We start from the raw sequence: 22,405 nt of genomic DNA, 5'->3' as shown, positions 1-22,405 counted from the left end.
TTTAGACTCAGGCAGACTCTTCAGACAAGGGCAAAAAGCAGTCATATTCTTCACCAAAATGTCACAAGAATGGTGTCTAGGCAACATACTAAAATTCTTTCCTCTGAAACATCTTGAGTCAGGCACCCACAGTTCAAATCATGCTCAGCACCACTGACTTCCATGTTCCTACTAGTACAGCCCATTAAGCAGCACTTAAAGCATTCAACTGCTTTTCTAATCCACAGTCCCAAGGTCCATATTTCTTGAAACAAAAGCATGGTCAGGCCTATCACAGCAATACCCTAGTCAGTGGTACCAACTTCTGTCTTAGGGTTTCTATTGCTGTGAAGAGACACCAGGACCATGGCAACATTTATAAAGGAAAATATTTAATTGAGGTGGCTTACATTTTCAGAGGTTTAGTCCATTATCATCATTGTGCGACCTGATGGCATGCAGCCAGGCATGGTGCTGGAGAAGGAGCTGAGAATCCTATACCTTGACTTGCAAGCAGTAGGAAGTGGTCTGAAACACTGGGCATGGCTTGAGCATATATGAGACCTCATAGCCCACCTCCACAGTGACACACTTCCTCCAACAAAGCCACACCTCCTAATAGTGCCACTCCCTCTGGGGGCCATTTTCTTTCAAACCACCACACCAGGTAAATATCCTACCACTGAGCTGTGTCCCCAGCCACTATTATTTGGATTTTAAAGGACCCTCAAAAGCTCACATGTCAAAAGCCTCACCTCTAGTCCAGAAATTTATTGGGAGTTTATTGGGTTGTGGATGCTCTGATCTTGTGGATGGATTAGTTGATTTGTGCTTTGATAACTGAAGAGATTCTGGTAGATAGTGGAAAATATAGGAGGTGATCCTCATTGGAAAAATTAGGTCATTAGCAGCACTTTCTTCTCTTTTAAAAAATCATTTATTATTATTATATGTATTTGTGTCTGGGTGTGTATGAATGTGTATGTGAGTGTGTATCTGTGTGAGTGTGTATGTATATGTGAGTGGTGTGTTTATATGTGTGTGTTGTGTATATGTCTGGGTGTATGTTTTTATGTGTGCCAGTGTATATATATTTATGTGTGTGTGTATGTGTGTGTGTGCACGTGTGTATATGTGTGTGTGTATGTATGTGTGAGTGTGTACATGCTAATGCTGTTGGAGGGGATAGAAATCAGAAGACAATGCTGTAGATTTGGTTCTTTCTTTCCACCATTGTGTGTGCTCTAGGGATCCACCTGTCAAGCTGGGTGACAAGTGCCTTTACCTGCTGAACTATCTCACTGGCTCTGGGATCCTGCTCTTGGAGGATACATTTTGACCCTGGCCCTTCTGGTTCTCTGGTTTTTCCAGCTGCCATGAGGTGAGCTGCTTGGCTCTGCCATGTACAGTGTGCTGTACCACACAGGACCAGAAATAATGACTCCAAACAACTAACAACTGTAGATTGACTCCTCTAGAGCCCTGAGTCAAAGCAAACCTTCCCTCTTTTATTTGACTTTGCCAGGTATTTTGACAGGATGGAAAGCAGACTAATACATTCAGTGCAGATAGAGGGTAAAGTATCGTTGCTGACCGTGGCATAAGGGTGAATGATCTGGACACACTGTAATGTGACCAATTAGACTTTTAAGTATTTTACTTATTGTTGTTTATAACCAAGGTTATCCTGACCCCCATTGTTTTTTGTATTTTTTTGGGTCATGTCTGTGATAAAACGCCTGATAGAAGTGGCTGAAGGGAGGAAGGCCTTGATTTAGCACATAGTTTGAGAGGGTCTCAGTTCATTAAGGGTGGGCACAGAAGGAGCCCATAGCTACGTCTCCATATGGTAAGGACCAAGTGTTAGAGAACGCTCCAGCTGGAGCCAGAATCCAGTAGAACGTTCAAGGACCCATCTCCAGTGACTCCAGTCAGGTTCCATGCCCTAAAGATCTCGTACCCTCCCAAAGCATCACCACCAGCTGGGGACCATGTGCTCAAACACAGGAGCCTACGGAGGACACCTCACACTGAGGTGATGACATGCTTGTTTGTGATTATTTCGTAGCCTGCATTGTACCAGCAGACAACGGAACCAAAGGCTATGCGGGTACGCTTGTCCCATCATTGGCTTTTGCATTTTATTTACAGTGAATTCTGCCTCATCTTCCCAGGCTGTTTCCTTGGTGTTTACCGTCACAGAATTTCTTGCATATGTTTCCTACAAAGTGTCCTTGCCCCTGGTGCAGCAGCTAGTGGTCACAGGGGTTTGCTGAGTCCATATAGTGGACTCAGCAGGGGGCAGGCCAGCCAGGTCTTATGAGGGTGGGTGTATCATTTGGGAGCTTTCTGAGTTAAAAATTAAGTATGAACCTATTTATTTAGGATGAAAAAAGGAAATCACAACAAATTACTGAAAGCCCAGTGGTTAAGAGGCCGCTGAGATCTTTCAGTGGGCTCCTGGGAGCAGCCTGCTTTGAAGAGCTTCCTGGTTCCTGACTTCCTCTCAACCTAGAACTCCACAGTCAGCCGCACTCATGGGGGTTGGGGGGCCCTGAAGCTTGAGGCCAGACTGGCTTTTTCTTTTGGTTAGATATCTCAGGGTGTCTGTATTTGTGCCCCTTGTGGGTTGGAGTTCCCTTTTATTCCTAGCCAGCCAACATCTTTACATTTTTAATTTTGGAGAAGTCTAAACTAAGTACATGGGACTCAGTCAGAGAGAAATTTGATTTTGCATCACGTATATATGTGAACTTGTAAGTATGTGTGTTAGGGGGCGGGGAGGGAGTGGCGTGGGGAGCAGAGCCCGCCTGCTTCCTGAGCAGGCCTTGCCCAAGTGCTCGCTGAATGTGGTTTTCCTCCCAGGCAGCAACTGGCTCAGAATAGTGCAGAGGGCTTACTGACTGAGGCCAGCGGCTCCCAGGACTCAAGGGCTTTGCAGTAAGTAAGAAGCTGGTTGTTATTTAAGATGGGGATGGAAAGTCTTAGGAGATGGCTCTGTCTGGGGAAGAGGTCGCCACTTACACAGCAGCACTGCCTTCTGTTGGGGGTGTGAACTACAGGAGCTTTGGGGGCTGAAAATGCATTTGAAACTCATATACTATCTTGGGAGGAACCGTCTTCTTGTGAGTCACTTTTTTTTTTTTTCCATCGTGCAAAGTCAGGATGATTCATGCTGAAGCTACTGTATAAAATTCTTCGGAGAAGCCTTCTCCTTGGGTGCTAGTCACTAGAAACACAGAGTGGTCTCTTCAAAAGGAAGGAGACTAGGCCTGCTTGGTGTGTTCTTTGGGTTGAGGTAAAAGTCTAAAGTCCTGTGGAGAGAAACCTCTAGCTAAGGTTCTTGATCCACAGAAGGATCTAGAGTCATTTCTCCTGGAGGACATCAGCATGTGGAGTGTGATCTTGCATCTAGCAGAGGGTAGATTCTATCCCAGTGCTCAACATCTGGGCCAGACTTTGTTCTAGGGTCTGAAATCACAGATGGGAGAATTTCAAAGTAATGACAGGACAGTGGTCGTGGCTTTTCTAGGAAGCTATGTGTTCTGTGGTTTCTTCTGTGACCCTCTTCCCAGACCCTGCAGAAGCCTGTCAATACTTTGATATATCTTACAAAGGAGCCTGGATTTCTATTCTTAGTTTCTACTCTGTTTTCTGGGCTTTGGATTTTGATTTTCTTTTCCGGTCGACTCTTAACTTTTTATTGGAATGGTTTAGTTCAGAAATTGGAGGAGTTCATATTGTAAGTTGCAAAATGTATCCTCCGTTTCAGAATGCAAAGGTGAAGGGTGTATCTCTGCAGCCTCTGCTGGAGCTCTCATCCAGGGGGCTCCTTTTGTCCCAGTAGAGTTCCATTCTCTACACTCCCTATGCCACCTAGGGGTCCTTTTTATTTGTTTGTTTTTTGAGACAGGGTTTCTCTGTGTAGTTTTGGTACCTGTCCTGGATCTCACTCATCCTGTAGACCAGGCTGGCCTCAAACTCACACAGATCCGCCTGGTTCTGCCTCCCGAGTGCTGGGATTAAAGGCGTGTGCCACCGCTGCCCGGCCAGGGGTCTTTTCTAGAGTAGCTGGGTTGCACTTTCCAGGACCTTCCCATTGCCAAGCAACTTACTGTCAAGTGCCATCTAGACAGAAACCCCTTAAAGGCAGAGGAGAATGCAAAATGAGCCGCGCTCGGCTTTCATTTAAAACTCCGGAATTGGAAATGAACTCTTGCATGTAAGCCATCCTTTTAAAAAAAAAACTCACTTCAGTTTTATTTTTCAAATGTTAAACGACAAAAGTAATGTTCTGGAGTTCTCACCCTGGAACAGACAACGCTGTCATGTGCTTTGCAAGCGCTATTCCAGCCATTCATGGCTCACAGTCGCTCCTGAGGTGGCTAGCTTTGTGGCCTTTACTTCACACGTGAGGGGGTGGAGGCACAGCAAGGTCAGGTAGCCGGACAGACAGGTGATGGTGCAGGCAAAGTGGGAAGCCTTGTCTTGACTTCCTGGTCCAGAGCTACGCTCCGATACAACGGTGAGCAATTGGAAGTTAGCAAGAACGGTGACTTGCCCACACTCTAAGTCAGCTGTGAATGTCTCTGTATTTCTGCTTGTAAGTGAGCCTGAGAGTATTTCAGTGTGGTGCGCTCTTACAGTTGTTTTAAATAAGGCATAGCATCCGGTTGTGTGATCACCCAATAAATTAACTAGTCTGTTTCTAAAAATTAGGTTTAAAAAAAAAGAAGGCGGGTGTGGTGACTCGTGCCTTTGACCCTAGCACTCAGAAAGCAGAGGCAGGTAGATCGCTGTGAGTTCTAGGCCAGCCAGGACTACATAGTGAGACTCTGTCTCAATAATCAATCAATTAATTGGAAAAATAAAAAATTTTAAAACTAAAAAATGAGGTTGCTTTGCTTCTCCTCTCTCTCCCTTCCATCCTCCTCCGTTCCACCCTGTCTTTTCCCCTCCCCCCCTTCTTCATTCCTTCCGTTTCTTGCATTATAAATAACACTTTGGTGACTTTCTTTGGTCAAAGAATGTTTCCCATGTTTATGGGTTATATCTGAAAACTTGACAGTGTGGGATCACTGGGTCAAAGGGTGTGAACACTTGGTGTATGTCACGGGGCCTGAACACAGAGCCTGGCATGAAGCGCAGGCTGTACCCCCAGCTGCTCCAGACCCGGTGTGAGCTTTTTCATGGTGCCTGATAGGTGCTTCTGGGTTACTTTCTACCCACTGTGTGCGAGCATTCCATCTTCATCGCATCTATTTGCCACCATGGGGATAACTAGGGGTGAGGCTGAACACCTCCATTTCACATGCTCGTTTGGACTGTGTTTTAAGGTCTTGCACCCATCTTGGCTCTGCCGATTTTCATGAGGTTTTAGTGGACGATACGTGATGGTTAATCTTGAATGTCAACTTGATCCGACCAAGGATGCCTAAGAGGGTTCATAAAGCATACTCCAGGCGTTCTGTGAGGACGTTCCCACAGATGACTAGATGAGGATTCAGACTTAACCCATGCCTTCATCCACCGGTAGATCCAGAATTGAGGAGACATTGGCTTTGGTGGGAAGGTGGGAAGTGGGCCTGGTTGGAGGACGACAGCCCTGAGGTGTGCCTCACTCGGGGCTCTTTCCTGTCACCCTTGCTCTGATTCCTCTGTGAGAGGAGCACACACCCCCTCCCATCCCTAACCCAGTCTGAAACTTGTAAAGCCATGAGTGCGAAGAGAGGCCTTACTTCCTCAGGCTGTTTCTGTCAGGCAGTCAGTCGGTCGGTCACAGCATGATGTCTGTCATGTTTTTGCCAGTTACTTTCTCCAGCTCATTGTTAACCTTCTGAAGATTTTTTCATGGATCTGGAGAGATGCCAAGTGGTTAAGAACACTTCTTGCCCTTGCTGAGGGCTCTGCTCACCTCCTAGCACACACTCCAGGTAGCTCACAACCGCCTAGAACAGCAGTTCCAGGGGATTTGATACCTCCCTCTGACCCCTGCAGGCACCAGCACCCAAGTATACACACCCACCCACCTACACACATATGCATAATTCAAATAAAATAAATCTTAAAAGTTGAATTTGGAAGGCCGGGTGGTGGTGGTGGCGGTGCACGATTTTAATCTCAGCACTTGGGAAGGCAGAGGCAGGCAGACCTCTAAGTTAGAGGCCAACCTGGTCTACAGAGTGAGTTCCAGGACGGCCAGGACTACACAGAGAAACCCTGTCTCGAATAACCAAAGGGATGAAAGAATGAGTTTGGTAGATGCTTGCTTAGCCATATACAAGACCCTGGGTTTAATCCCTAAAACCCCTAAAATAAATAGTAAATAAATAAAATAAAAATGAATTATTGGAAAAACATAGGGCCATTTAGTATTTTTTTTCCACAGTTGAATCTGTTCTCCTTTTTTTCCCCCCCTGAGTCTTGTCCTTTATGGGATTTATTTCCTTCTACCATTTACTCTGCTGGTTGATATGGATGGTGGATTTAAGTGACATTTAATAATAATATTAAACTGTTTTTCTAGTGTCATTTATAAGGAACCCCATGCTCTCTGATATATTTTTAAAGATTTTTGTATCTGTGTGTCTGTGTGGTGGGGAGGGTTGTGCATGTGAGTGCAGTGTCTGCAGAGGCCAGAAAGGGGTGCTTGCATCTCCTGAAGCTGGAGTTACGAGCTGTAGTGAGTTGTCCGACGTGGGTGCCGGGCGCTGAAATCGGATCTTCTGTAGGAGCAGGCAGCGCTCCCTCCAGCCCCACTTTTTATTATCTCATAATCTTTGTGTGTTGGTTGGTTTTCTGAGATAGGTTTTCTCTGTGTTAACAGCCCCGGCTGTCCTGGAACTTGCTCTGCAGACCAGCCTGGCCTCAAACTCAGAGAGATCCACCTGCCTCTGCCTCCTGAGTGCTGGGATTTCATAATCATTTTTATGTCTTTAACATTTTCAATGTAAGATTTGGGATAATCTGGTGTGTATGTGTGTGGAGGGGAGGTGTATTTCTGTCTCATTAGCACATCATGGTAATTTATTCTTTTGTGACATATAGGGAGAGTGGAATGTAAAGTAGCTGTCAGAAGAAATTAGATAAGGTGGATTTTTGGAGGTGAAGAAATAAAAACTACACTTTCAAACACACGCAGAAAGTGTCTGGTGTGTGTAGATGTATAAAGAGTATGTAAAGTGTAAATATATGTATTTTGTATGTACAAATGTACATTGTATGTGTCTTATAGTGTCAAATGTGTCGTCCTTTTGGCTTAAGAAAACCTTTCCTGTAATCTGGAGACTCCACAGGTTAGGAACTGCTGTACCGTGAAGACAGGCTAGTGGCTGGTAGCGAGAAGCATGTGGGGCACACTTGCTACAAAGACTGTTGTGTAATAAAGAATTCCCAGGTATCAGAAAAAAATAAGCTAGAAAAATGGGAAAGCTTCTAGACAGGTGATTCCTGGAAAAATACAGGAGGCCGATAAGTACACAGTGTTCAGTCTCACAGTCACAGTGGGTGTGCACAGGCGCGCAACGCCATTTGGCAAAACACTAACAACGCGAGTCATACCAATGACGAGAACATATGGAAGTGAAGATTAGCAATCTTAACGCACAGGAACAAAAATGAGTGAAATGTTTGTATTTGGCAAATTTACAAAATAGATCAAAATGTAAAATATGCATAATGTACACCCTTGATTTATCTTAAGAAATACCACGGACTTCTTGATTTGTCTTAGAAAATACCATGGTGGCACAGGCCTTCCTTTAATCCCAGCAGACTGGAGGAGCAGGCAGATCTCTGAGGTCATGGACAGCCTGGTCTACATAGTGAGTTCCAGAACAGTCATAGCTACATAGTGAGACCCGTCTCAAAAAGAAAAAGACAAGACCATATGTTTTGTGTGATTGTGCGTGTGTGTGTGTGTGTGTGTGTGTGTGTGTGTGTGTGTGTGTGTGTGTGTGTGTGTAGGTTCCTTTGCATAGGCATCTGGAGGCCACACGTTAACATCAAGTATTTTTCTCAGCGGCAACAGGCTCTGTCACTGCACGTGGAGCTCACTGATTCGGCTAGCCTGGATAGGCAGCAAGCCCTAGAGGGTGGCTTGTCCCCACACTGGGATTCCAGGCACATGGCACCATGCCCGGGAGCTGGGATCTGAACTCAGGTCCCCAGGCTTGCATGGCAAGCACTTTCCCAACTAGGCATCTCCCTACTCAAGAGCGTACATTTTAAAGTAAGAATATATAGTGTGATCAAATGGATGTTTAAATTCTTACTGTTGTGTTAAGAAACATAATTATTTTATATATGCATACAAACTCATGGTAAAAAGCACTGGGTGTGTGATACCAAGCTGTGTGTGATGTTCCCCGCAGAAAGGGACATAGACCCAGGGCAAGGCCTGTTTCTCTTTGGGGTAGATATACTTCAGTGTTAGAATTTCTTGTGAGTCTGTGTTTGTATATTCATTTAACATAAATAGATAATCAGGAAATGTCTCAGACCTACAGGCGAGAAGATTCTTGGGAACAGGATCCCAGATGTAGAGTTGGGAAAGCAGATGACAGATTTTAACAGCAATGAGTATTTGGGAGGCAGCAGAAGCCTAAATCAGGTTATAGAAGAAGAGGCAAGGAATTTGTTGAGAAAGCTGAACACCAAGTACTGGAGGAAACATGGCTGGACTGATGCATGCTGGTCTCTTCCCTGCTCTGTCCCTGTTCTCAGGTTTAATATGGTGACAACCTCCTGAGCTCAGTGGCACCCCCAGAGTCACTGGTTCTTTATCTGAACTGATGCATGCTGGCCTCTTCCCTGCTCTGTCCCTGTTCTCAGGGTTAATGTGGTGACGACCTCCTGAGCTCAGTGGCACCCCAGAGTCACCGTGTTCTTTATCTCGTTGTTTCAAAGCTGCCAACCAAGGTTCAAAATAACCTTTCATCCAATTTCTTAATCTCTGTTCTGTTGCTATAGCAGAAGAAGGGACACCAAGTACTTTATATATTCAAAAGCAGTTCTTAGCTCATCGTTTTGGAGGCAAAGGTACAAGATGTGCAGCCCTGTGTGCTCAGCCTCTGCTGAGGGCTTTCAGATGACAGCGTGGTAGAGGACAGCATCACAGAGCTGGTGCAGTCCCTGGAACGCTAAGTCAATTGCTTCTAGAGGTGGCACCTCCAGCCACCTAGCCATCTCCCATCAGGCCCCACTTTCTATAATTTTTGTTTTAAGATCCCTTCTTCTCTCTCTCCCTCCCTCCCTTCTTTCTTTCCTTCCTTCCTTCCATCCATCTATCCCTCCATCCATCTATCTTTCTTTCCTTGTTTTTTTTTTTTTTTTTTTTTTTTAGACAGGGTTTCACTGTGTATCCCTGGCTGGCCTCGAACTCACTTGTAGACCAGTCTGGCCTTGAACTCACATAGGCCCAACTACCTCTGCTTCTCTAGTGCTAGGATTAAAGTCCTGGTCCCCAGCCTGCCTTAATTCTTTAAACAAACAACTGTGTATTGAGTCCAATTTGTGCGGCTTGCACACTCCTGTGTGGGGCCATTCATTGGATCATAGTCAACACATCAGAGTCTATACCCTTAAGAAAACTGAGTCTCCTCCCCTTGGAAGTCATCAGCTGTCTAAATGACTCCACACTGGGGTGGGTTATGCACCCCTCCCCCTCCATGCTCCAGTGTTGACTGGTTTGATCTCATGCTGGTCTGGTGTAGGCACCACAGCTGCCATGAACTCATCCAGAAGACACAGCTCTGCTTTGGTCTTCCCTAATCTCTGGCTCTTAGGGTCTTCCCAGCCCTCTTCTGTGTGATCCCATTTGTGAATGAGCAATTCCCTGACATTTATTCTCTACATGTTGATCGGTTGTGAGCTTCTCCATTAACTGCTGTCCACCACACAAAGAAACTCTGATGAGGCCTGTATTAATATAGAGATCTAAGTCTGGAGGGCAGTTGGATCTTGTGTCCGTTGAGCAGAATGATTGTAGTAGACTCAGCCCTGACAGACCCTGCTTCTTAAAGGATCCCCCAACTCAAATGCCATCATACTGGGGTCTGAGCTTCTAGCACACAGACCTTTGAAGGATGCTTGCAAACTATAGCATCTAGTTAAATACCCAGCAGACATCACTACCTAATCAGAAGCAGGCAGCAGCATGCCCCTGGGAGATAAGGACATGCCAGAGATGCCAGTCCCGGGGCGAGGGGGGGGGCAGGGTCTAGGCCATGATGAGGAAGAGACATACACACACGGAAGAGTCATGTCACTGACTGTGAGTGTAGCTATGAAGCCACCCTGAGGATGCGAGGGGGTCCTTTGGATACTGAGCCAGGAGGGACGTAAAGCTGTGGCTCTTCTGGGAAGCACCTGCAGAGTGTCTGCATCTTTGTTGGGGCCCCTCCTTGGCCAACGTCCAGTCCCTTTTCACCCCGTGCCAATTCCATCGTCACTCCAGTCCTTCCTGCCTTGTCTTTTTTTCTGCTCCCACCTCAACGTTTTTTTTTCCTCCAGGATTACAGAATTTAGTCATCAACTCCTTTTCCCATAGTCATTGCCAGCGCCAGCCACCGAGACTTCTGCAATTCCCCCAAGCCAGCTTACACTATTAACAGACGGAAACGCCAAATGACTGGGTAAGAAACCTGGAGAGTGAAATGAAGCCAAGTGTAACAATTAAGATTTAAAACGCCCTGTTGGGAGGGCTCGCGGCAGGGTGGGTTTGGTCACAGAGACCGCTGTTTATAGGGAGGAAGGAAATGTATCAGGCTGAGACATTAACAAGCAGAAACTGATTGTGCTGTCCGTACGAAGGCTGCCGGAGAGATGAGAGAGAGACTTGGGGACACGGATTGATTTGGGGGTAATTCTGAGAGTGCTTGAGGTAAGTCAGTAATGCCTTACAACTTGGGGAGCAGGGGTCCCCCGAGGCAGGTCTGTGTGGAAGCCATACCTGGTTGCTGTAGTAACGGCCTCCTCATGAGAAGAACTGCAATGGCCTGAAATAGGTAGCTCTGCTTCAGAAGAATGAGCCACAGGTGGCCTTTCCCACCTCCCCTAGGGGAAGCGAGCAGGGGGAGCTGAGGAGGGGAAGGAGAGGCAGGTGAAAGGATGGGGTCCTGGGAGATGCTCTTAGGTTATAAGTAAGGGTCCACTGAGTCCAGCATTGTGAGGACCTCTGGGGTACTCAGGCCTCCAAGGAACTGTGGTCAGTCTCTCTTTCTGATGAGGTAAAGTAAATCCTTCCGGCTTTGCGTGGTACATGAAGCCTTGGTGGAGAATGGCCCCTCCATGGAGAAAGGCTGTACAGCGGCTTTGGTGAACCAGCTTGTGCTGATGTATGATTTGATGGTCTTGGAGACTGTCCCTGAGGAGGGCTGTGTCCTGGCACACAGGACAGACGGATGATGTGGTCAGCACGCCCCACCCCCCAGGTCCACCGGCAGCACTGAGTCCCACCTACTGGCTTCCCTCCTTTGGCTTTGATGTTTCCTTCCCTAATGCTGTTTAACCCTCCCTCCCGCCCCCTGCCCTTGCCACCACCACAATGTCACCCAGAGGCTTCCCCTCCTGATTTGGGCAGGTCCCTTCTTGCCTGTTTCCCTTTTTTTTTTTGCAATCTGTGTTTTCTGTTCCCTGTATTGGACCATGAACCTAGGTGGGAGGGGCGGGGCTGATGTTGCCTGCCCTTGTGCCACGATGCCTGCTACGGTGTCTGAGGTACATGAGGTAGTCCCAGAATGCTTGCTGAACAGGCAAAAGCATGAAGCCGTCCAGCTCTTAGGTTTTTCTAGGGCCCGACCTCCCATCTCCCTGTGTACCAAAGCAAAGGAAATAGTAGGAGCCGATTCGCCTTCATCTGACTCCCATCTCTTAGGACGCATGACTTGGGTTCTGGAGATTCGAACTCAGGTTTTCATGCTTGCACAGCAAGCGATTTATCCACTGAGCCATCTATCCAGCACTGAGTGTTTTAAAATAGAACCACTGGCCGTGTGTGTGTGTGTGTGTGTGTGTGTGTGTATTTTTCCTTTGAGATGGGTTTTCTCTATAGAGCCCTGACTGTCCTGGAACTCACTATGTAGAGCAGGCTAGCCTCAGACTTACAGAGATAGTCCTGTCTCTGCCTCTCAAGTATATGTTCTTTGGAGAAATATTTCTTCAGGTATTTTGCACATTGTTTAATCAGATTATTTGTTGTTTGTTTCAATGTTGAACTGAGTTCCCTGTGTATTCTGGACATTAATGCCTTCTTGGATTATTTTATGTTCATTATAGTTTTCAAATACTTTCTCCTGTGCTGTATCTTGTCTCTTTACTTTTTTTAAAGGTAGATTTATTTATTTGTTTGTTTATTTATTTAATGTGCATTGGTGTTTGCCTGTATATACTCTGTATGAAGGTATTGGATCTCCTGGAACTGAAGTTACAGACAGTTGTAAGTCACCATGTAGATGCCGGGAATTGAACCTGGGTCCTCTGGAAGTCCTCTTAACCACTGGGCCATCTCTCCAGCCCCCATCTCTTTGCTTTTGATTGTCATATTTTCAGTTTGTTCTTTCTTATCAACTGGTGTGGTGGTGGATATTGAACCATGGGCCTTAGAAATGCTTTTTTTTTCTACCACTGAGAAATTTCATTTCATTTCATTCTTTTTTATTGTAGTATTCCACTGCAGGGATATGCCAGTCTCTCTCTCTACCTACCACTGCAGGGATATGCCAGTCTCTCTCTCTACCTACCACTGAAGGGTAACACGGTTATTTCTGGGGTTTGATGATGGGAATCAAGCTTCTTTGGATATCAGCGTTGCCAAGGACATTTGTTTAAATGAAAGTTTTATTTCTCTAAGTCAGCACCAAGGAGTGGATTCCTAGATTTTATGTCAGAGTATAGTTTTTACGAAACTGTTTCATTGTTTTCCAGGAGTGCTCTCCCTTTCCACGGGCGGGCGGCAGATCAGGGGCCGTGGTGGCCCCATAGCCTTGCCAGGGCTTGATTGTCTTTTTCCTTTTGATTTTTTTTCTGCTTTTGCTGTTCTAATAGCTGCATTATGATGGTGTTAGTTTGTGCCCTCCCACAATCCATGTCTGCTCTTGAATGTGAGTTCCTCCAGTTCCGCTAGGAGGATGAGCGCTTGTCCCCAGCCCCGCTCCCTTACCCCTTCATAACGACTAGTGGCATTCAGCATCTTTTCTATGTCCGTTTGCCATTCAGATATGTTTGTTGCAGCCCAGCCATCGTGGTGCATGCCTTTAATTCCAACAGTCTGGAGACAGAGGCAGGAGGATCTCTGTGAGTTGGAGGCCAGCCTGGTCTACATACAGATTGAGTTCCAGGACAGCCAGGGCTACACAGAAAGACCCTGTCTCAAATACAAAACAAACACACAAACAAACAACCCCCAAACCAGATATATTCGTTGCTGAAGTGTTTGTTTACATTTTGATCATGTTTTCTTGAACTGTGAGTGTTGCCGTTATTCTTACAGCTTTTAGTTTTTATAATTGAGTCTCGTGGGCTCTTTGCAAACCTAAAACTCAAGTCCTTTCCAGGTCTGTGTTTTCCTGTTGGGTGGCTTTTAGTTTCTTTTTTTTTTTTTGGTTTTGGTTTTTTCGAGACAGGGTTTCTCTGTGTAGCTTTGCGCCTTTTCCTGGAACTCACTTGGTAGCCCAGGCTGGCCTCGAACTCACAGAGATCTGCCTGGCTCTGCCTCCCGAGTGCTGGGATTAAAGGCGTGCGCCACCACCGCCCGGCAGGCTTTTAGTTTCTTGATAGCATCTTTTGAAGAACAGAAGTTTGTGTTTGATAAATTCCAATCTGTGAGGGTTTTTGTTTTAGTTTTTTGGTATTTTGAGACAGGGTCTCATATAGTCCAGGCTGGCCTCACTATGTGACCAGTCTAATCTTGGACTCCTGGTCCTCCTCATCTCCACCATCCCGGCACTAGGAGGGTCCTAAATTTTATTTTACCTTATACCAAAGGAACCTTTATCTCACTTGTGGTCACAAAGATTTCCTCTTGTTCTCTCAGATATTTTCTGGTCTTAGATTTTGCATTTTAGTCTGTGATCCATCTTTAAAATGTACTGTGGAGCAGAAGCTGGGCTCAGTTAGGCTGCACCACTAAAGAGGCCTTCCCTCCAGGGCGTCTGGGCCATGGGTGGGGACCTTCCTGAGGTGAAGTGAGGCCTGGGAGCTTGGGAACAGGTCGCCCTTAGGACTGGCTGTCTCAGCACTGTCCCCAGAGAAGGGAGTTAGGAAGAAAGGATGCAGGGAAGGGAAGCCTGGTGTTCTAGGGTTTAAGTGGCCTTAGGGAGGCCAGGGTCTGGGTGATGGTGTCCTGCAACTGTTGTGCCTGGGGGTCTGTGTGCCAGGAGCAGTGGGCAGAAGGGAACCAGGGCCACATGTGGAGCACTCAGTGTCCCCTATCCTGAAATGAAGAAGAGCTGGGTGGCTCATTGAAGATTAGGTGTGACCCTATCATAACAAGCCCACCCTCAGGAAAGAGGGCTGTGACATAACTGTCTGTGTCCCACCACTCTGGCCACAGATCGAGCAGCTGATTGCTGTATTTGCTATCCCTGTAGTTACTTTTTTTTTTCTTTTTATTTTGCAATACAATTCAGTTCTACATATCAGCCACGGATTCCCTTGTTCTCCCCCCTCCCGCCCCCCTCACCTTCCCCCCAGCCCACCCCCCAGTCCCACCTCCTCCAGGGCAAAGCCTCCCCCGAGGACTGAGATCAACCTGGTAGACTCAGTCCAGGCAGGTCCAGTCCCCTCCTCCCAGGCCGAGCCAAGTGATCCTGCATAGGCCCCAGGTTTCAAACAGCCAACTCATGCAATGAGCACAGGACCCGGGCCCACTGCCTGGATGCCTCCCAAACAGATCAAGCCAATCAACTGTCTCACCCATGCAGAGGGCCTGATCCAGTGGGGACCCCTCAGCCATTGGTTCATAGTTCATGTGTTTCCATTCATTTGGCTATTTGTCCCTGTGCTTTATCCAACCTTGGTCTCAACAATTCTCACTCATATAAATCCTCCTCATTCTCGCTAATTGGACTCCCAGAGATCCACCCGGGGCCTAGTCATGGATCTCTGCATCCAGATCCCTCAGTAGTTGGATGAGGTTTCTAGCACAACAATTAGGGTGTTTGGCCATCCCATCACCAGAGTAGGTCAGTTCGGGCTGTATGTCGACCATTGCCAGCAGTCTGTTGTGGGGGTATCTTTGTGGATTTCTGTGGGCCTCTCTAGCACTTTGCTTCTGGAAAACCTGGAAAACAGGACCCCAAGAAAGACACGGGGATCACCCAATGACGGAGAAATGGATGAGATCTACATGAACAGCCTGGACATGAGTGGGAGTAGTGAAGGGCAAGGGTCGAGGGAAAGAGAGCTTGGGGGAGCGGGAAATCCCAGCTGGATCAACAACAGAGAGGGAGAACAAGGAATAGGAGACCTGTAGTTACTTTTGGGGACTGGGCAAAGAGTGGGTTACAACCAGGTAATCCCAGGAGCAGCCGGCAACATCATCCCTCCGCATGTGGGTTTTCTGTGTATTTAAAGCACAATCTGAGAAGCATTTGTTGCTGAGATGGGGCATATTGCAGGCACTGAATGCATTAACCCTGCAAAGCACAGCAATTGCTTTCATTAGCCAGCTGGCACTCCAGGAAGATCTCTAAAGCCCGTGGGTTAGAAAAAAGAAATTCAGGAATGCGAGAACAAAAAAGAAATAGCTGCGTCGCTGATTTCACTTAATCCAGCAACAATAAAGAAATCCAGGACTCGCGGTGCTCTGAGCAATGGTAACCACCCACAGCCCTATGTGTGTGTGAGGGCTAGACTTTCACGGTTCACCAGGGAATGGTGGGTGTCCTCGACACTTGGGGCACCATGGTGACAACGTAGCTGCAAATGAGGTCCCATGATCCTCCATGTCCATAGAAACTTCGGCTATATTCTGCCTTCCCCTGCTGTTTAAGGTCGATCCCAGGAGTGATGTTAATTACCACACAGGCTCCATGTGGCTTCTGTTCCCAGCCAGCACACTTCCTGGGGTGGGTGCTGTTTTTGTGACCACTGCACCCAAGGCCTCTGCTGTTCACAGTCCTACAGGCATCTCTCTCCATGGCTTTGGGGACCACAGATGGGAGCCAGCCCCTGGCATATTACCTCCACCACCTGGGCAGTGCCACTGTTGCCGAAATGCTCCTTTGTAGCTTCAAGGTGTTGGAGCCAGGTTGCCAAGGAGCCCCAGCAGGCCTAGGGAGTGTGGTGGGAGAGCACTGACTCTCCCGAGGAAAGAGCTCTTTCAGTATCTTGCAACCCAGTTCCTACCTCCCTTTCTCATCCTAGACTGATAGGGCTCCCAAGAAGCCTTGCAGCCTCACATGGACAGACAGATTCCTTGGCAACTGGGCCACAGCATTCCATGTGGTGGGGGTTCAGTTGAAGACCCTCTATGGTGAGCTCTTCAAGCTTACAGGACCTTGGGCTACTTTGCCAAATACGGAAATGCCATTGAAGATTCTTCCCCACTTAATAGGAGGCCTTCGTGAATGGGTCCGAGACTGTAGGACTCTGAAGGCATCGTGTCAAAGAAATGGTCATCCTGGAGCAGGAGGCAAGAGGAGCCGAAGGCCAGTCTTGTCCTTCTCTCTTACGGTTCTGACTTTCCGCCATGCTCAGCGTGTGCTTTATTCAATTGCATATCTCCTCCTGATGCCTAGCATTGCGTGAGCTTAGATGTGTGGATACACGGGCACAAAGTCAGCAGTCAAGTTCGCTGGGGCCTCTGTTCAGCGAACTCCCTCCTTGGCATTCTCTGCCTGCATTTGATGTAAGGTACGGATGAGTGGGGAGGGTAGCAGAGCTGAGTATGTATCTTCCAGGGGAAGAGAAAGTAGTTATGGTTAAAGTATCAGACTAAATGAACCATCTGAGGATGTCTCGTCGTGTGACCTGTGGAGCTTACTGTCTTGGTAGCATGCTCCCTCCATGATGACAAGTTGACACCAGCTCTCTAACTCTGAAGAGGTTATAGCTGGGTACAGTGGTGCATGCCTACAATCCCAGCATTCCAGAGGCAGGAAGACATCTGTCTGTCTGTCTGTCTGTCCATCCACCAAGTCTCACTCGATAGCCTTGGCTGACTTGAAATTCAGAGATTTCCCTTGCCTCCTTAGTGCTGGGAATAAAGGCATGGGGCCACCACGCCCTGAGAAGACAGTGGTTTTGAGGTCAGTATGGGCTCCAGCAACAACACAGTGTGGGTGTGGGTGGGATGCTTCTGCAGTGCCCTGCTTCCTTTAATTCTGAAGGCGGTCTTGATGATTTTTGTGAACTCTCTTGTGATCTTCATTTGCAATATAGTTTTGCAATATATTCAGCACGGGGCAGGCACGTGGCATGAGGCCTGCCCATTCTGGGTTTGCGGGACTGATGTTGATTTAATCTACGGATGTCTTCCTGTGGTCAGAGAGGCCGTGGGGAAAGACGAAAGCAGTGGATGTGTGGTGCTGTGGCACTTGTGAAGTCGGATGCTCTCGGAAGGCCACCGACCTTCCGATTCTCGAGCTGCGCTACCAGAGTGCAGCTGTTGATGCACTGCAGGAGGCAGGCGAGGCCCATCGGCTCAGTCTCTTTGAGGATTCCAAACTGTGTTCTAACCATGCTAAACATGTAACAATCATTCCAGAACATATCCAGCTAGCATGCTGCACACACATGCTTAAGAATCCACTATGAGGGGAAACATTTCATTCTGAAAAAATTTTTTTGCCCCTTCTTCCTGTTTCCAATAGTTCTGAATGTTACATTTCTTTCCCCCATGGGGTCAAAAGGTACCTAAGTATACAATTGTGAGCAGGAAAGTAAGGGACAGGGGTCAATTTTTCTGTTTTCATCTTTGTGTTAAATTTTAGTATATGTGTGGGATGTAAATAAAGGATTAATACAGGTCAGAATGTTTTAATAAATGCATTTCAATAGTTCAGCTTTATAACAGTTATAAATAAACCTGGTAAAATTTTCTAGACAATGCCAGCATTTTAAATTTGAATTTAAAAAAATTACTAGCTGGGCTGTGGTGGCGCACGCCTTTAATCCCAGTACTCGTGAGGCAGAGGCAGGTGGATCTGTGAGTTCGAGGCCAGCCTGGTCTACAGAGTGAGATCCAGGACAGGCACCAAAACTACACAGAGAAAAAACAAACAAAAAAATTACTAAACTTCTTTTTTCTTTTCTTTTCCATTCCCTCTCTCTCATTCTCTCTCTCTCTCTCTCTCTCTCTCTCTCTCTCTCTCTCTCTCTCTCTCTCTCTCTCTCTCTCTCTCTCTCTCTCTCTCTCTCTCTCTCTCTCTCTCTCTCTCTCTCTCTCTCCTCCCTCCTTCCCTCCCTCCTTCCCTCCCTCCTTCCCTCCCTCCCTCTCTCCCTTTCTTCCTTCCTTCCTTTTTTTTTTTTTGAGACAGGGTCTTGGTATGTAACTCTGGCTGTTCTAGAACTCTCTCTATAGACTAGGCTGGCCTCAAACTCACAGAGATCCATCCATCTTCCTCTGCTTCCTGAGTGCTGAGATGAAAGGCGTGTGCCACCAAGACTGGCTATAAGTAAATTTCTTATTGATGGAAAAAGAAAAAGAAAAACAGTGGATGTGGTGAGGGCAGGTGGCCTTGCCCCTCCTAGGTGGGGGCTCTTGCCACAGAGGGTCTACATTCAGCAGCGCCGTGGGCGAGGTTTGTCCCCTCGCTCTTGAGTAGTTCAGGTGGAGGTGGAGGGCGCAGGGTTTTCTCTGGGTGGGGCAGTGTGCCTCGAAGTCCTTGCATTGTCTCTAAGAGGAAACACTGCAAACTGAGACAGAATTGGCCTCTGTTGTCTCAGAAGCCGTGCCACTTGACCCAGTTACACAGGGGTCTCAGGGACAAAGAGAAGTGTGGACACAGTACCCAGACTTACAGGACCCAGGATACCAGTCCCTGCAGCCAGGCCGAGAACCTGAGTTCTCAGTTCCTGGGATCCACATGATGGAAGAAGAGGATAGATTCCTGAAAGCTGTCCCCCGACCTCAAGGCATGCACCGTGGCCTGTCCTTACACCAACAGATAAAAATGTAATTTAAAAAAGAACTTTTAAAACCCTGTAAACTGTAAATTGTTGAAACGATAAGGAACCGTGGGTTATTTTTAGAGATTTGGCACTGACTCACTTTAGGAACCACTTTCTTTCAGTATTTTTCTTACCTCTGTGTGTGCGTTGTGGGAGGCTGTGTGTGTGTTGCAGACTGGTGTACCTGTGAAGGTCGGAGGGCAACTGTGGGAGTCGGTTCTCTCCTTCCATCGTGTGGGAACCGGGGATGAAATTCAGGTGGTCAGTCTTGGTGGGAGGTGTCCTCACCCTTTGAGCCACCTTGCCAATAATGAGTTAGTGGAATTAAGTTTTATGCTGTACACGGATGTGTATCCACATGGATATTACTGCTGCCGGTGGTACCAGAACACCAGATCTTTAGCAACCGCGTTCTTGTTCAGAGAGCAGTTTGGGCCTTCTTCTGGGTGATTGATGGAGGCTTTCCTATGTCTTCCAGAAGAGGCTTGCTCGTGCTTTCTAGTTCCACTTTGTTCTTACCCGCTAATTCAGCACCCTGTCCTTAGGTCCCTTAGTTAGTGACCCCGTCCCACTGCGGGGCCCTGTGCCAGGCCTCTGTGCTTTCTGGGAGCTTGAGAGCTGAATGGGGCAAGAACAGGGAGCCGCTCACCTGCACATCCTCTTTTAGGTTGTGGTTGCGTGGCCCTATTACTTTTGGGTCTGTGGCAGCTCAGCACAGCATGATAGGAACATGTGACAGAGGGAGCTGTCCATTTGGTGTCCAGGAAGCAAAGAGAGAGGGGGGAGGGGCCCAAGTCCCAATGTCCCAGTGTCCCTATCCAGGGCATGTTCCCAGCATGCTTTTTCAGAAAGGTCTCACCATGTCCCAGTAGGAACACAGGCTGGAGACCAGGCCTTCAACACACAGACCTTCCGTGTGCATTCATAACCAGAGATTAGCACCATGTGATAGGGGTGGGGCACAGTGTGAGGTGATCAATGGCAGCAATAGTTGTGGTTTGTCAATAAAGGCTTTAAAGAGAAACTGGGGACCGTCAGCTAGGTGGGAGAACTATTGTAGAACTTCTCAGAGGAAGTGTTCTTAAACAGAGATGGGGGCCAGGATGAGCAGCTCTGAAATGTGAGCATCTGGGGGACATTCACACGGGGGAGCAGCAGGCCCAGGGGGAGCAGCAGACCCAGGGGAGCAGCAGGCTCAGGGGAGCACCAGGCACAGGGGGAGCAGCAGGCCCAGGGGGAGCAGCAGGCCCAGGGGATCAGCAGGCACAGGGGGAGCAGCAGGTACAGGGGGAGCAGCAGGCCCAGGGGAAGCAGCAGGTACAGGGGGAGCAGCAGGCCCAGGCCCAGGGGATCAGCAGGCCCAGGGGATCAGCAGGCCCAGGGGAGCGGCAGGCCCAGGGGGAGCAGCAGGCCCAGGGGGAGCAGCAGGCCCAGGGGATCAGCAGGCCCAGGGGAGCAGCAGGCCCAGGGGAGCGGCAGGCCCAGGGGGAGCGGCAGGCCCAGGGGGAGCGGCAGGCCCAGGGGGAGCAGCAGGCCCAGGGGAGCAGCAGGCCCAGGGGAGCAGCAGGCCCAGGGGGAGCAGCAGGCGCAGGGGGAGCAGCAGGCACAGGGGGAGCAGCAGGCACAGGGGGAGTAGCAGACGCAGGGGGAGCAGCAGGCACAGGGGAGCAGCAGACACAGAGGGAGCAGCAGGCTCAGGGGGAGCAGCAGGCCCAGGGGGAGCAGCAGGCCCAGGGGATCAGCAGGCCCAGGGGGAGCAGCAGGCCCAGGGGATCAGCAGGCCCAGGGGATCAGCAGGCCCAGGGGGAGCAGCAGGCCCAGGGGGAGCAGCAGGCGCAGGGGGAGTAGCAGGCACAGGGGGAGCAGCAGGCACAGGGGATCAGCAGACACAGGGGGAGCAGCAGGCGCAGGAGGAGCAGCAGGTGCAGGGGGAGCAGCAGGCCCGGGGGAGTAGCAGGCACAGGGGAGCAGCAGGCACAGGGGCGCAGCAGGCACAGGGGAGCAGCAGGCACGGGGGAGCAGCAGGCCCAAGGGAGCAGCAGGCTCAGGGGAGCAGCAGGCCCAGGGGAGCAGCAGGCTCAGGGGAGCAGCAGGCCCAGGGGGAGCAGCAGGCACAGAGTTCACTGGGAGAGAGCAGATGTCTCAAGGAGCTGAAGTAACTTGTTTGGCTGAAATGGAGTGAGCAGGAGCTGTCTAGCACTGGGGTTAAGGTAGAGAGCTGGACATGGCCTAAGACTGTGGGGTTCATGACCAGGGCTTGGCTTTCTATTCCAAATGCAATGAGAAGTGAGAAGCCAGCATGTTCTGTGTAGGATGTGACACAATGTAGTTTGTGTGTGTGTGTGTGTGTGTGTGTGTGTGTGTGTGTGTGTGTTTCTTTGCTAGGGCGTGGACCCAGGGTCTTGGGTGTAAATGGTAAGCATGCACTCTATTGCTGAACAACAGCCCCAGCCCCCTTGTGAGCTAGGTATTCCATTACTGTCACAAAAACACCTGAGGTAAACAATTTAAGAGACTATGCTGGGTAATTTTATGTCAACTTGACACAGGCTAGAGTCATCTGAGAGGAAGGAGCCCCAACTGATAAAATGCCTCCATAGGATTGGGCTGCAGGCCAAGAGGTGGTGGTGGTGGTGGTGGTGGTGGTGGTGGTGGTGGTGGTGGTGGTGGTACATGCTCCCAGCACTCGGGAGGCAGAAGCAGGCCTCCTCTGTGAGTTGAAGACCAGCCTGGTCCACAGAGTGAGTTCCAGGACAGCCAAAACTACACAGAGAAACCTTGTCTCCAAAAAACAACCCTTCCCAAACCAAACCAAACCAAAAGATTGGGCTGCAGTCAAGCCTGTAGGACATTTTCTTTATCAGTGATTGATGAGGAAGGGCCAAGCCTGTTGTAGATGGGACCACCCCTGAGCTGGTGGTCCTGACTTCTATAAGAAAGCAGGCTGAGCAAGCCATGAGGAGACAGCCCGTAAGCAGCACCGGTCCATGGCCTCTGCATCAATCAGCTCCTTCCTCCGGGTCCCTCCCTGGTCTGTTTGAGTTCCTGCCCTGACTTCAAAGCCTCAGTGATGGATAGTCACCTGGAAGTGTAAGCTGAATAAACCCTTTCCTCCCCAAGTTGCTTTGGTCATGGTGTCTCATCACATCAATAGTGACCCTGACTAGGACAGAGAGGAAAGGCTTATTTTGGGTCCTAGCGTCAGAGGTTCCAGGCATGGTTGGTTGGCTAAATTGCTTTTGGCAGAACACCATAGTGCCGGGAGTGTGTGTCAGAGGAGGCACTGGCACCTGCTGGCTTCCTTCTTCCACGT

At 48.6% G+C, this 22,405-nt stretch overlaps 1 protein-coding gene across 7 annotated transcripts in view; it reads left to right on the top strand.

Moving 5' to 3' along the window:
• The window catches only part of Specc1 (sperm antigen with calponin homology and coiled-coil domains 1), a 281,079-nt gene that overhangs the window by 43,652 nt on the left and 215,022 nt on the right, over positions 1-22,405 (top strand). Inside the window, exon 1 of one of the 7 annotated variants that reach the window (XM_052757168.1) lies at positions 1,341-1,360. The exons of 4 other annotated variants lie outside the window; for them this stretch is intronic. The gene's annotated coding sequence lies outside the window, so the exon portion shown is untranslated. Of the gene's footprint in view, positions 1-1,340; positions 1,361-2,900; positions 2,920-10,495; positions 10,614-22,405 lie in introns of those variants that run through there. 2 more of the 7 variants (XM_052757165.1, XM_052757164.1) reach the window with 2 other exon arrangements.

This window comes from Peromyscus californicus, unplaced genomic scaffold (assembly GCF_007827085.1).
Source record: "Peromyscus californicus insignis strain IS unplaced genomic scaffold, ASM782708v3 Scaffold_3__1_contigs__length_106647218, whole genome shotgun sequence".
NCBI lineage: Eukaryota > Metazoa > Chordata > Mammalia > Rodentia > Cricetidae > Peromyscus > Peromyscus californicus.
Note: the sequence above shows the minus strand (reverse complement) of the source record. Positions and strands in the feature narration are given on the sequence as shown.